The sequence below is a fragment of the Physeter macrocephalus genome, chromosome 14 (genome assembly GCF_002837175.3).
Source record: "Physeter macrocephalus isolate SW-GA chromosome 14, ASM283717v5, whole genome shotgun sequence".
Lineage (NCBI taxonomy): Eukaryota > Metazoa > Chordata > Mammalia > Artiodactyla > Physeteridae > Physeter > Physeter macrocephalus.
Genome location: NC_041227.1, coordinates 121,948,904 through 121,963,565, shown reverse-complemented (window position 1 = coordinate 121,963,565; position 14,662 = coordinate 121,948,904). Strand labels below are relative to the sequence as shown.

Below are 14,662 nucleotides of genomic sequence, written 5' to 3'. Positions count from 1 at the left end.
TAAAATAGATAATAATAAGAACCTGCTGTATGAAAAATAAATAAATAAAATAAAATTCAAGGAAAAGATAAAGGATGACTTTTCACCCTCCAGCTACCAGTACAACCTGCAGCCTCAGCTCACAGTATTTAATTTTGTATCTGGTAATAGGGCTCAGAGACAATTCTTTTTTTTTTTTTTTAACATCTTTATTGGAGTATAATTGCTTTACAATATTGTGTTAGTTTCTGCTGTATAACAAAGTGAATCAGCTATATGCATATGTACATCCCCATATCCCCTCCCTCTTGCATCTCCCTCCCACCCTCCTTTTCCCACCCCTCTAGGTGGTCACAAAGCACCGAGCTGATCTCCCTGTGCTATGAGGCTGCTTCCCACTAGCTATCTTACATTTAGTAGTGTATATATGTCAATGCTACTCTTTCACTTCGTCCCAGCTTACCCTTCCCCCTCCCCGTGTCCTCAAGTCCATTCTCTACATCTGTGCCTTTATTCCTGTCCTGCCCCTAGGTTCATCAGAACCTTTTTTTTTTTTTTCAGATTCCATATATATGTGTTAGCATATAGTATTTGTTTTTCTCAGAGACAGTTCTGTTCTGTGAAGCAGATGTGTGAAGGGCTGATCCTTATGGAAGCTAACTTCTTTTTTTTTTTTTTTAATTTATTTTAATTTATTTATTTTTAGCTGCGTTGGGTCTTTGTTGCTGTGCGCGGGCTTTCTTTAGTTGCAGTGAGCGAGGGCTACTCTTTTGTTGCGGTGCGCTTCTCCTGTTGCGGAGCATGGGCTCTAGGCGCGCAGGCTTCAGTAGTTGTGGCACACGGCTCAGTAGTTGTTGCTCACGGGCTCTAGAGCGCAGGCTCAGTAGTTGTGGTGCGTGGGCTTAGTTGCTCCGCGGCATGTGGGATCTTCCCGGACCGGGGCTCAAACCCATGTCCCCTGCATTGGCAGGCAAATTCTTAACCACTGTGCCACCAGGGAAGCCCTGGAAGCTAATTTCTTATAGAAATAAATATATTCTGCAGCTCTGGGAAGGGGTCGTGAAATTATTCTAAGACGCTTCCTTTTTGAGTGAGTTTGAATATGTTCATGGGTTGTGTAGAATTTTTTGCATCCCATTATCCAATGTATCACCTTTTGACACATTTCTTGTTTATAAGTATCCCAGATAGTGATGAATAGAGAAAGAAGATAAAGGAAAAAAGTAAAATGAACAGGAAAACAAAAGAAGCAAACAAGCAAGTCCAAAAAAGGGTGGGGGGGGGACTTTCCTGGTGGCGCAGTGGTTGAGAATCCGCCTGCCAATGCAGGGGACACGGGTTCCATCCCTGGTCAACATGCCGCGGAGCAACTAAGCCCATGAGCCACAACTACTGAGCCTGCACTGTAGAGCCCGTGAGCCACAACTACTGAGTCTGAGCTCTAGAGCCCGCGAGCCACAACTACTGAAGCCCGTGCGCCTAGAGCCCGTGCTCACAACAAGAGAAGCCACCTGAGAAGCCCACGCACCGCAATGAAGAGTAGCCCCCGCTCACCGCAACTACAGAAAGCACACGTACCGCAACTACAGAAAGCACACGTGCAGCAACGAAGACCCAACTCAGACAAAAAAACCCCCACAAAACCCAAAACGTCTTTCCCAGTAGGTAATAACTTTGGATGTAAAACTTATCAGGCAGGCAGGAGGAGAGTGAAAAGTCTGCCTAAAATGAGAGCTGTCTGTAGGCTGCATTCAGGTTATCACAGGTCGCCTGCAGGCTGGAACAGAGCCAAAACTAGGGTGAGGCTAGTGAGACACGCCCCCAGGGACCCAAACTGAAGGGGGATCCCCGAACCTCAGTAATCACAATGAATAATATTTTTAATCCATTGTATTTTAAAAATCATCATTAATGCAAAATATTCCCATGCTGAAGAAAATATCAAAATGTTGAGTGCAGGATCTGACACTGCACTGGCAAACTCAAACTTATTCACCTCTCTCTACCCAGAACGTCACTGAGCTCTCAAAAGGAAAAGTTTCTCCTTACTCTAAGCCTGGCTTTGCTCTGGGTTTGGATTCTAGCTCCTTTAGGACCAGCTCTATGAACTCAGGCTCACGACTCAACCTTTCTGAGCTTCCTTTTGTAAAATAAAGATAGCGCTTTCCATTGCAGGGCTCTGGGGTGGTTTAAAAATATGCCTGTGATATACTGGGCACATAGTAGATGCCCAATAAACCATAGCATTGAATAATTCATAGTTACTCACAGAGAATTCAGTTCTTCAGGAGACCCAAGCAGGTCCTGCCTCTTACACGAGTCTCTTACACATCTGTCAGGGTTAACACAGCTCTGCTTTCACTTTATAGAATGTCTCAGAGTATAGCCTGGTGCCTGCGCTTTGAACACTCATACATCCGTTCAACTCCTCCGTAACCAATTTCCTGTTTAGTCATAGCTCCTTGCCTGGGCCGGGCCATGGATGGCAAGTTGATATCTCTGTACCTCCCTCTCAGAGCAACTCAGCCTTCCGAAGTCATCCAAAAGTTAGGTTTGGTAGCAGCTTTTGTTTATTAAGGCCTCCTCCATCATTGTGAGTCTCTCTTGAGTGCATTTCCACACCTGCTGGTTCATCAGGATGACGCCTCACCCTTATTGTCACTTAAACTGTCCACAATCCTGAACTGGCCGCTGATTTGCTCTGCAGAGATGAGGCCATATTCCATGACACAGGACTGAAGCTAACATGGGCGGAGTGGAAATCACATGGGCAGGAGGGTGGAGTGGGAATCCGGTTACAAAATGATACAAAAGATTAGGAGGACGGGATTTTTGACCCTGAAGGTTTATGACATAGCTGGGGAGAATAAATTGTGCTCGAGCTGAGCCTTAAGGCTGATACTCCTGCTGCATTTATATATTCTCTCATTTCTGCCCTAGAAATGTTGCTCGAATTTGGCCTCTTCCTCTTTCACACTCTTGTTTTAGGGCTGTTGGTCCTCATTTACTGCCCAGGCTATGGCAGGGCCCTACCGAGCTCCATGGGAGCCTTGAGGCAAAGAAAACCGTGCACCCCTATGTCCACTTATCAAAATATCCTCCCATGTTGAGAACCAAGTGGGAAAAGTTAATAAAAGCTCTACAACAAAAAAATACAACTATATGTAAAGCCTCATGTTGTCCAATCTGTTCCTATATCATTGTCCACCCTTGTAAACCCACCCAGCATGGTGAGGGCTGGGGGGTGGACAGGTGGGGTGGTGCTTGCAGTTTCATAATAAAGCAGGGTGGTAAAACAAAGGGTAACATTCTGTCTTTACTTACACAATTTGTTTTTTTTTTCCATCGTGGACTTTCTTGGCTTTAATTTTGATATCTAAAAAAGTATTGCATTAAAATAATATTCATCCGAATCAATGAGTTCTTTGGCGTCCCCGTGAATTTTGTACCTCACTCTCCCTGTACCTAATCCTGGCTATGACCTGCTGCAAAAGCCCATTCCAGGCTGTTAGGTGCACAGCTGACAGTGAGCTTCCTAACAGACCAACAGTGATCATGTCACTTCCGCATTCGCTCCTGGTTGTCTAAGAGGTAAAATCCAGCCCTGTTGGCCTGGCTGCAAGCCTCTTCACAGTCTGGGCCTCCACTTACCTCACCAGGGCATCTGCCCCACCTGGCCCTGTTCCTTCCTCATCACGCCTCTTCAGGACTCCGTCTTTGCCCACACCACCACTTCTGCCCGAGTTGCGCTCCTGTCCCCAAACTCCTTCACCTTGGACGTCCCTGCTTAGCTCTTGAGTTCCACCTGGAATAACAGCTCCTGGCTGGGCTGCCTTTTTGAGTTCCCCAAGTAGGCTTAATTGCTGTTTCCCCACAGAAATTTGTTTGTTTCCACTCGATTCCTATCCTGGCTGTTACACTCACCATTCCACTGTGATTTATCTGTTTACCTGTGTCCCCAGTTACACTGCCTGCTCTCCTTGAGGAGAGCAGCCGGGCTTTTCATGTCAAATGAATAATGAATACAGCTGGATACAGTGAAAAAAAGCAGTAACAGCAACTATGAAATAATTCATGGAAAACAATAGAACAGCCTAGCGGGCTCTGCTCTTAATGTCAGGCAACCCTGAGTTAGAATGTTGGTTGTCCTTAGCTAGCTTTGTGACACTAAAATTTTCAGATTTTTACTATGGAAACTTTCAAACATAAGCAAAAGTAGAGAGACCCAGGACTTCCCTGGTGGGCCAGTGGTTAAGACTTTGCCTTCCAACGCAGGGGGTGCAGGTTCAATACCTGGTCGGGGAGCTAAGATCCCACATGCCAAAAAAACCAAAACATAAAACACAAGCAATATTGTAACAATTTCAATAAAGACTTCTTTTAAAAGAGATTTATTTATTTATTTATTTGTTTTTTGGAGGCGTTGGGTCTTCATTGCTGCACACGGGCTTTCTCTAGTTGCAGCGAGCGGGGGCTACTCTTCTTTGCAGTGCACGGGCTTCTCACTGTGGTGGCTTCTCTTGTTGCGGAGCACGGACTCTAGGCGCGGGCTCAGTAGTTGTGGCTCGCGGGCTCTAGAGTGCAGGCTCAGTAGTTGTGGCGCACAGGCTTAGTTGCTCCGCGGCATGTGGGATCTGCCCGGTCCAGGGCTCGAACCCGTGTCCCCTGCATTGGCAGGCGGATTCTTAACCACTGCGCCACCAGGGAAGCCCAATAAAGACTTTTTAAAAAAAAGTAGAGAGACCCCTCTGATGAACCCACATGCGGCCCACCTCGAATGCCCCACCCTCCACTCCTATCCCTGGATTTTTTTTGAAGCAAATTCCAGACAACATATTATTCCAAATAGAATTATTTCAATAAGAGCATTAAACTTTTAATTGATTGCAAACTCAATATGAACCACGTGCAAAAATGAGCTGTCAGTGGGTTGGGGTCATGGGGAGGCCCTTTTAAAGCAAGTCTTGAAGGATGAATACGGATTTTGGCAAAGAAAGGTTGTAAGTCGGAAGCTGTAAGTCATGTGTGTGCAAGGGGTCAACAGATTGTTTTTGCTGGAACAGGGGTCAGGGCGGGGAGAGGGAATGGGGAGAAAAACCTAGGTGTGGAACAGATACGGGGCCAGGCCCTTGATGCTTTAGAGGCAGCCTTTTAGGTGGGGGGATGGGCTGGGAGAATCTTTTCGTTTTAGGTAATAATGTGTTCCTTTGAAGGTCTGCACTCAATTGTGACAGGGGGCTGAGGACAGTAGTAATATTGATTCAGTGCCCTTCAACTGTCTCTCAGAGCACTCCTTGTTAACTGATTTCTCCTTTAACAGCAAAAGAAATCGTCACTGGACATTTAAAGAACTGGCTCCTCTACCAACCACCAGGCTTTAGTGGAGGAGAAATGAGAACTCAGTTTTCCATGCTCAGCCCTACACTAAGATGACCTGGCAACTGTGTATTTTATCCCACTGGGTTTAATCCTTATTATGAATAACAGAGCGAAGCTTTGTTATTCACGGGAGTGCATTTCTGCTGCTGGGAGAATTAGCTGCAATCTTATTCGCAAGGTGCCTTCTGATGCAATGAGGTCTTTTGAAGTGTGCATAAATAGAGGCTATTGTTTAGGCATTTGGAGGTAAGGCTTAGATTGCTCCAGAAGTTCCAGTCTGACTCTAGGTGCCTTTGTTTGGCTGATTCTTTTTTTTTTGTCCCTGGGGCCACAAGTAGTAGTTTTCTCCATATGGCTTTAGCGACTTGCCTCTTCATCACCTCCTGAAACTAGGGCACAACCAACACTTTTTCTGGAGGCTTTTCTGCTTAGAGGAGGAGGAAATTGTTCTGAGCCCAAAAAAACAGAATGGAGAAAAAAATGTGCAAGTTTAACTAGGATATCACACAGAAATGGAGCCTTTGGTAAAGAAATAATTTTGTTTCTTATTAAGATTTTTTTTAAGCTAGGAGAAATAGAAGCATAGTAAAGAATGAGCCTATTAATTTATTGCCACCTGGAATCTCTTAGGAGACTTTAGGATCTCTGAAGGAGAGAACTGATCATTTGTTTAAGTCTTCGAAGCTCATACACCCCAGTTCCCCAGCACAACAAGCCTTTCTGGGCCTTTGGAGCAGCGGATGTGAAACTTCGTCTTCAAAACCGCAGAGAGAAGTCTCCTTTCTTTGAAGGTGTTTATCTTCTGAAGTTTTTACCTGGGATCCCAGCTAACACACATGGCTGTTTTTTGGTTTTTTAATTTTTTCTTGCAATGAGAATTTTTAAGATCTACTCTCTCAGCAGCTTTCAAATGTACAGTCGAGTATCGTTACCCACGGTCTCCACACCAATACATCACATACCCAGGACTTCTCTCACCACACTCCTTTTCTGGAAAGGCTTATTGAAAATGATTTGTGGGCTTAATCTGGGTGTTTTCTTTTGATCACGTCGGTCTGCATGTGTCCCTGACTGTATGGCTGTCTGAGGTTCTTCCACCCAGAGTGAAGTGATTTTCTCATCTGGAACCAGATGCTTCCAGAATCGGGGCAGCTTCCTCGACTTGCGGGAGGGGGTTACCAGGCTTCTCCAGGACCCAGGAAGCTGCCCTTTGTCGGTGCTTCACGCGTGCTTTATTCACGACTCCATCTTCATAATGTTACCTCCGTTTCTCCCCTCCACTGGATCTGTTTAGAGGCACCGGGCCATTCTCTCCTCTTTTGTGACTCTGTGAATCTAAGACTAGACTCTAGTCCTTCCCGAGGGATAAGATCTTCTGGTGCAAAGTCCTTTCTCACCATCCACAGACAAAATCGCCATTAGGCCATGTTTACTGAACTGCAAAGGTAGGTGCATCGTCTCCTTCAAGCACTAACACTTTTATCTCTTTGCTCTTTCCCCTTGTCACCTGTACGTTGTCACCCAAGCGATTAAAACCATTTGGTTGCAATTCTTTGATCTGCACTGACCTTCTAAGGGGTGTCCATGTTGACACAGCAAAGTCCCTTCTCTTGCCTTTTCTCCTCCACCATGTTTGAGCTTGGCTTAAAGGCTTGGTATCTGGAAGAAGTTAAAAGTGATCCAGTGACTTGCTTTGGACGATGCTGATAACACACATCTTTTGAAGGCTTAGACTGGGGAGTGTCAATTTAATCTGGGGTCTGTCAGCTTGTTGCATTCTGATCACCCGTTTTGAGGGCTTGCTGAGAACCTGAGATTATTTGTTAAACTGCCATTGGAATAAACACAACACTTTTCTTTAAAGGGAAAAGAACTTTTTAAAGAAAGTAATAAGCATACCTCTATATTTTCTTGACAGATATCAAAGAAAAAAAAATCTTCCTGTTTTTTACCTTGACAAGACATCTAACATCGCTGGGAGGTTTTGCTTGCATGAGAACTTCGACATTATAATCTAGAAATCTCAGGCTCAACAACTTTCTCTGTCTGGGGGTGGGGAAAAGGGATGATAAAATAGTTTTCTATACAGCTGGTTACCAAAATAATCAAATATGAAAGCTATTTCATCTCCTTTTAAAAGGTTAGTCTTGGGGCTTCCCTGGTGGCGCAGTGGTTGAGAGTCCGCCTGCCGATGGAGGGGACACGGGTTCGTGCCCCGGTCTGGGAAGATCCCACATGCCGCGGAGTGGCTAGGCCCATGAGCCATGGCCGCTGAGCCTGCGCGTCCAGAGCCTGTGCTCCGCAACCGGAGAGGCCACAGCAGTGAGAGGCCCACATACCGCAAAAAAAAAAAAAAAAAAAAAAAAAAAAAGAATAGAATAAAAATTTTATTTTTAATATGTGCCATTTGGCATCTTTCCCCCTAATTTCCTGGCATTCTTTCACTTGGGGGTCATTTTTTGAGCCTTAACATGCTGACAGGTGCTGAGAACACAGGGATGAATGAGCTCTACCCTGCATGCAGGGAACTTCTTTTTTGGTTGTGTAGACAGACCAGGAAATAGGGTCCAAGGCTTGGTGGTGGCCACCCAAGCAGAAAGCAGAGGGGGAAGGTGGGGGACTCGCTGTTGGAGAAGCGCCACATCCATTGTGGGTGGGAGTGTGGGGGCCTGATGAATGAAGGCCTCTAGGTCATGTTCTAAGTTCTCCTACTCAAAGGCTAGAAATAGATGTCAGTAGAATTAAAGGTCATGTATAGAAGGAGAATCTGATATACCGCAGTACTCCACCTCTAGGCATGATTTCTTGTAAATTATATTCAAGTTTTACCGTCAAAGACACTTCTCTCCCCTAAAATAATAGAGCACAACTTTAACTCATTTGGCCCCTAAATAGACAGGAGGTTGTGTGGGGTTTGACGAACTTCAAGCAGTATTACCATACACGGTGCAACACTTAAATTTTCAAAATCTGATCTGTGCATTCTATACCCATTTGTACATACAAACAATATAATTAACTTGTCCATGGTGGAAGAATATAGAATCTGGATCTTCTGGCATTTAGCCTACTGTTCTTTTGTCTGTATTTCCTAGTACCCTGTATATAACAATCTGTGAAATTTTTTGTCCTTTCCATGTGTTAGCCAACTGGGGGCTTTGGGAAGGTCCAGGAAGGTAGATCTCCAGGGTGCCAATTTGCACAGTATATTATTGACAACATGGTAGAACTGATGTGCATTGGGATGGCTGTGGATGAGCTGAGGGCAATAGATGGAATCTGACCCATATACCCTTAACTTGAAAGAGCAGACTAGTACCCAGATTCACGCTATGAGAGTTTCAAAGGCAGCTAAAGCACGCACCTTGCTTTCTAGATAGCAGATTCTATATAGTCTCAATTGCCTCTGCTATGTTCTGCATTCTGCTCTCCCATCTATGTATTTGTCCCCAGTTTGATCATCATCTTTGGCATGTTTGTTTTGTAATCTGTAACTCTTCGTAAAATCTGTTGGCGGTCTGCTAGGAACAAACTGACCACAAGAACAGCAACGTGGCGCCCGCGAGCCTGAGGCAGCGCGCAGTGGCGCGTGCGTGCGCTGACGCGCGAGCAGTGCCCGGTCCCGCCGCCGGGGCTCGGGCGCCCGCCGCCATTTTGTAGGGTTCTCTGAGACGCCAGAGCCGCCGCCACCGCCACCGCTGCCGCCGCCACACAGAGGCTCTTGTCCGGACGGTGATGCCGTTCATCGGAAACCTGCCCCAGGAGGGCACAGAGCAGGCGATCCGCTGACTCCTCGAGCAGTGTGGGAAGGTGCTGGAATGTGACATCATTAAGAACTACAGCTGGGCTTCCCTGGTGGCGCAGTGGTTGCGCGTCCGCCTGCCGATGCAGGGGAACCGGGTTCGCGCCCCGGTCTGGGAGGATCCCACATGCCGCGGAGCGGCTGGGCCCGTGAGCCATGGCCGCTGGGCCTGCGCCTCCGGAGCCTGTGCTCCGCAACGGGAGAGGCCGCAACAGAGGGAGGCCCGCATACCACAAAAAAAAAAAAAAAAAAAAAAGAACTACAGCTTTGGGAATTCCCTGGCGCTCCAGTGGTTAGGACTCCTTGCTTTCACCAGGGAGGGCTCCGGTTTGACCCCTGGTCGGGGCACTAAGGTCCCGCAAGCTGCGCCAAAAAACAAACAGCACCAACAAAAGCCACAAAACTACAGCTTTGTGCACATAGAGGACCAGGCGGCGGCCGAGGATGCCATCCACTACAAGCTGCATAGGGTGAACATCACCGTGGAAGCCAGCAAGGATAAGAGCAAAGCTTCAGGGACTTCCCTGGTGGCATAGTGGTTAAGAATCCGCCTGCCCATGCACGGGACACGGGTTCAAGCCCTGGTCCGGGAAGGTCCCACATGCTGCGGAGCAACTAAGCCTACTAAGCCTGTGCGCCACAACTGCTGAATCCCGTGTGCCACAACTGCTGGAGCCCGTGTGCCTAGAGCCCATGCTCTGCAACAAGAGAAGCCACCGCAATAAGAAGCCTGCGCACCACAACGAGGAGTAACCCCTGCTCAATGCAACTAGAGACACAACTAGAGAAAGCCTGCGCGCAGCAACGAGGACCCAATGCAGCCATAAATAAATAAATTTATTTTAAAAAGAGAAAGAGCAAAGCTTCAGCCAAGTTGCACATAGGCAACATCAGTCCTGCTTCTACCAACCAAGAGCTTTGGGCCAGGTTGGAGGAGCATGGTTCAGTCATCGAATGTGACGTTGTGAAAGATTATGCCTTCGTACACGTGGAGCGGGCAGAGGATGCAGTAGGGCTGTCGGGGGCCTTGACAACACAGAGTTTCAAGGCACACGAACATAGGTGCAGTCATCCACCAGCCAGCTTCGGACTGCCCCTGGGTGGCTGCTGTCAGTGTGGGAAAGAGGGGCACTGGTCAGAAGAGTGCCCAGTAGATCGTATGGATAGTGTGGCGGACTTTACCGAGCTCTATAACAAACAGTATGGAGCAGCGTGCACACGTGACACCGTTGGCTACGGGGAATCCATGTATAACAGTGATGCATAGGGAGCGCTCCACCATTAGCCTTACCGAGTCTGCTCCTAGGAGGCAGTGGCAGCAGCAGCTTCCGTGTTCAACTACCTACAACTATTGTCCCATCTGCTTCAAGACCACAGCACGGCCCTAGGTGAGGATTATGCTGGCAGCCTCTCTTTCCTGTACAGTGGAATCCCTCTTAACTTGCTTTCCTTAGGAGTTGACCCCTCTCCCTGTCTACCTGCAACATCTCCTTTCCCTTTATTTTTATTTTCAAATTTAATTTTCTTAAAATTTTTTTTTCAATTGGCTGCACCTCATAGCATGCAGGGTCTTAGTTCCCTGACCAGGGATGAACCTTCTCCCTCCACCCTCAAAGCGCTGGGTCATAACCACTGGACCACCAGGGAATTCCCCGCCTTTCCCTTTAAAATGACCGTATGTAGTGGCAGGCAACCTTCCCCTCTTCTCTGTTAGCTCTAGACTTTGACACTGAAGCTAATCTTCTGAAATTGCTAGGACCATTGGGGTTTTGTTTGTTGTTGTTTTGTTTTGTCTTTTTATGTCTGATCGTGGTACAACATAAGCTGAAATTTAGCCTTGCTTTACTCCACTCCTCTCACTTTTTTAAAATAAAATATTTTGACAAATAAACGTTTTTAACGCTTAAAAAAAAAAAGAACAGCGACAGAAGGAAAAGCATTTTCTTAATGTCGTTGCGTGAATGACAGGGTAGACTCTGTAATTAGCCTTTTTTTTTTTTTTTGGGCTGCACGCTTGCAGGTATCTTAGTTCCCTGACCAGGGATTAAACCCAGGCCCCCAGCAGTGGAAGCGAGGAGTCCTAACCACTGGACTGCCAGGGAATTCCCTATAATTAGCCTTTTTGATCTTGAGCCCTAGGTTCTTGCTGTTTATGTGAGTCCATAGCAATCTTAACAGTTCAGTGGTTTCAGTGACTATTTCTTTGCTAAGAATTCCCCAAGCCACAGCGTCAACCCCGGACTCTTTCCAGTTTTGCAACTCTTTGCTGGATATTTGTACCTGAATATCTTGACAGCACCTCACAATAAACCTAAAACAGTATTTATGACACCACCTTCCCCCAAAACTGCATCTGCTCCTGTCGTCCTTATTTGTTTTAGTGACACCAACATCTTAGCTGCTGAGATTAGAAACTGTCTTCTTTCCCACCACCTCGTTAGAAACTAAATAGTTGGTTCTGTATCTTTTACCTGGACATGGCCTCTTGCTTTTTTCCCCTCATCTCTAAGTCATCTTTTTACACTGCCTCCAGAGTTAGCTTTCTAAAACTCAGATGTGATAGTCACTCAGCCCCCTTCAAATTCTGTAGTGACTTCCCATGACCTATGAGATGAAGTACCAACTTCGTACCAACTTCTTGTTTTCTCACTTACCCCGTCTCTAAGTGCAGCTTGCCCTTTAGTCTCACCTATTTCTTTTCCCTCCCCAAATCCTACTTGAGTTTTCATGCCTTCCTGCCTCTGCATACTGTTAAATCCCTGCCTCAGCTAAATGTCCGTTATCAGGATATAATCTCAAAATTTCTCTCTTCTAAAGCCTTCCCTACCCTTTCTTCCACCTCGAGCAGACATCTGCCCCTTCGCTCCTGTAGTTTTGTTTTAAAACAGCTTTATTGAGGTCTAATTTGCATACCATAAATTCACCCATAAGTATACTGATGAGTTTTAGTAAATCCATGTATTTGTGCAACCACAATTCAGTTTTAGTACTTTCTGTCACCCCACAAAGTTCTCTCTTGCCTGTTGGTAGACAGTCCTTGCTCTCACCCCAATCTCAGGCAACCACTGATCCGCTTCTGCATCTATAGTTTGTCTTTTCTAGAAATGTCATATAAAATCGTACAGTATGCAGTCTTTTGAGACTGGCCTCCCTCAGCATGCTGTTTTTGAGTTCATCCATATTGTTGAGTGTATCATAGTTGGATCTTTTTTATTGCTGAGTAGTATTCCATTGTGTGGATATACCACATTTTGTTTATCCAGTTACCAGTTGATGGACGTTTGGGTTGTTTCCATTTTGGGGTTATTATGAAAATACTGGTATGATCATCTGTATACAAGTCTTGGTATGGATGCATGTTTCCATTCCTCTCGGGTAGATACTTAAGAGTTGAATTTCTGGGTCATATGTTTAAAAGAAAGCACCAGGCTGTTTTTCAAAGTGGCTGTTGCATTTTATATTTTACGTTCTGCTTTCTCCACATCCTTGCCAATATTTGATATTATCTGTCCTTTTGATTATAGATATTTTACTGGGTGTGGTGGTATCTCATTGTGGTTTTAATTTGCATTTTCTGTAGTCATTTAAAACTGCTTTCTATTATAGAATGTTTTGTTGTATTGATATCTATCTTCTGATCTGTGCGCTATGCTAGGGTTTGTTAAGTGGATGAATGAACAATCCCATACTTAGGATGAGTGGCCAAATTCTCAGTTATTTTTGGTAACAGAAAACACTGATAAGTTAACTTCAGAAATGATATAAAAGTCAAGTCTCTTTCCCTGAATAAATTTTTGCCAGAGTTTCTAAGAAGCAATAACCTTGACTGAACTAAGTTTTACTTTCTGTTTTTTTGCTCACCCCTTGGTGGGAGGTAATGGATAAAAAGTATAGACATAGCAGGAGAAGGAGAAAAGAAGCACTCTCTATAAACGACTAAGAGCTTGCAGAATAGCTTGGGAGGGAGAACCGTTTGGGTTCTTGGTTCTCCATGGTTTCAGGTGTGGGGACTGCATTAATACTGTGACTTCTGCTTCTCCCCACTTGCTTTTCTCTGTCAATTCAAACAGGAGTCTGCAGACATTTTCTGTAAAGGGTCACATAGTAAATATTTTAGGTTTTTTAGGCCAATACACAACATCAAGGACATTATGTAGGTGCTTACATAATGAGAGACTAAACAAATTTCCACAAATTTTACTGATGAAATTCAAAACAGAATAATAATAATAAAAGGGTACAATTTTCTGTTATACAGGTCTACTAATGAAAAGAATGGAATTCTTTTTTTTTTTTAATTTATTTATTTGTTTTCATTTTTGGCTGCGTTGGGTCTTTGTTGCTGTGCGTGGGCTTTCTCTAGTCACGGTGAGCGGGGGCTACTCTTCGTTGCGGTGTGTGGGCTTCCCACTGCGGTGGCTTCTCTCGTTGCGGAGCACGGACTGTAGGCACGCGGGCTTCAGTAGTTGTGGCACATGGGCTTAGTTGCTCCGTGGCATGTGGGATCTTCCCGGACCAAGGATTGAACCTGTGTCCCCTGCATTGGCAGGTGGATTCTTAACCACTGTGCCACCAGGGAAGCCCAAGAATGGAATTCTTTTGAGGAGGATAATATTTTGGTTAATTGGAGTTCAGAGTTAGTGTTTCCTATCATCATGGTAGAAACAGGACCTCATTCTTCAACAAGGCTTCACTGAAACACTGTGGTCTTCCATCCTGAGAATTCACCAGACTGTGCTGGCTGCATTTGCCCTTATAGTGGTGGAGAACTTTTCACATGGAGGAAGCAGCTTAAGAGGATAAGGTCTGGGGTAAGACTGCTTGGGTGTGAATTTCAGCAAAGACTCAGTGACTAGGAGACCTTTGACTACTTACCTGACCAATCTAGGAGCTTCTGTTCCTTCATCTGTAAAATGGGTCATAGTACCTTCTTCACAGGGTTGTTGTAAAGATTAAATACAAAGATTAGATTAGAATGGCAGTTTATAAATACTATTCTTCTTTTGATTTTTTTTTTCAACGATTTAAAAATGTAAAACCATTCTTAACTCACAGGCAGGGTGGCAGACTGGATTTGGCCTGCAGGATATAATTTGTGGACCCCTGCATTAGAGTATAAACTGGAATTATTGCCACTTACTTTAGAAGTAATGATTGCTTTTCCCCCCTAATTGCAAAGCACCATATGCTCACTGCAGAAAACTTGGAAAACAGAAAAGCAGAATAAAAAAAAGTCATTCAGAATCTTTACCATCCAGAAGTGCTTCACTGGTGGTCCCTTGTCTTTGTACATATATACACATATTTTTAAAAATTAAAACAAACTCATACTATGCATACTGCTTTGTATCTTTTTTCACTTATTAATATATACTTGTCACTAATAATCTTCTATAACCTTAACCTGAATTTTAATGACTGCATACTATTCTGTTATACAGATGCATTACAGTTTACTAAAGCAGTTCCCAATTAAAGTTGTTTTGAATTTTTCACCATTAG

General features: G+C 44.9%; 1 pseudogene; it reads left to right on the top strand.

Moving 5' to 3' along the window:
* The first annotated feature begins 8,978 nt into the window (after positions 1-8,978).
* On the top strand, positions 8,979-10,394 carry LOC102984984 (RNA-binding protein 4B-like; annotated as a pseudogene).
* Positions 10,395-14,662: the final 4,268 nt, after the last annotated feature.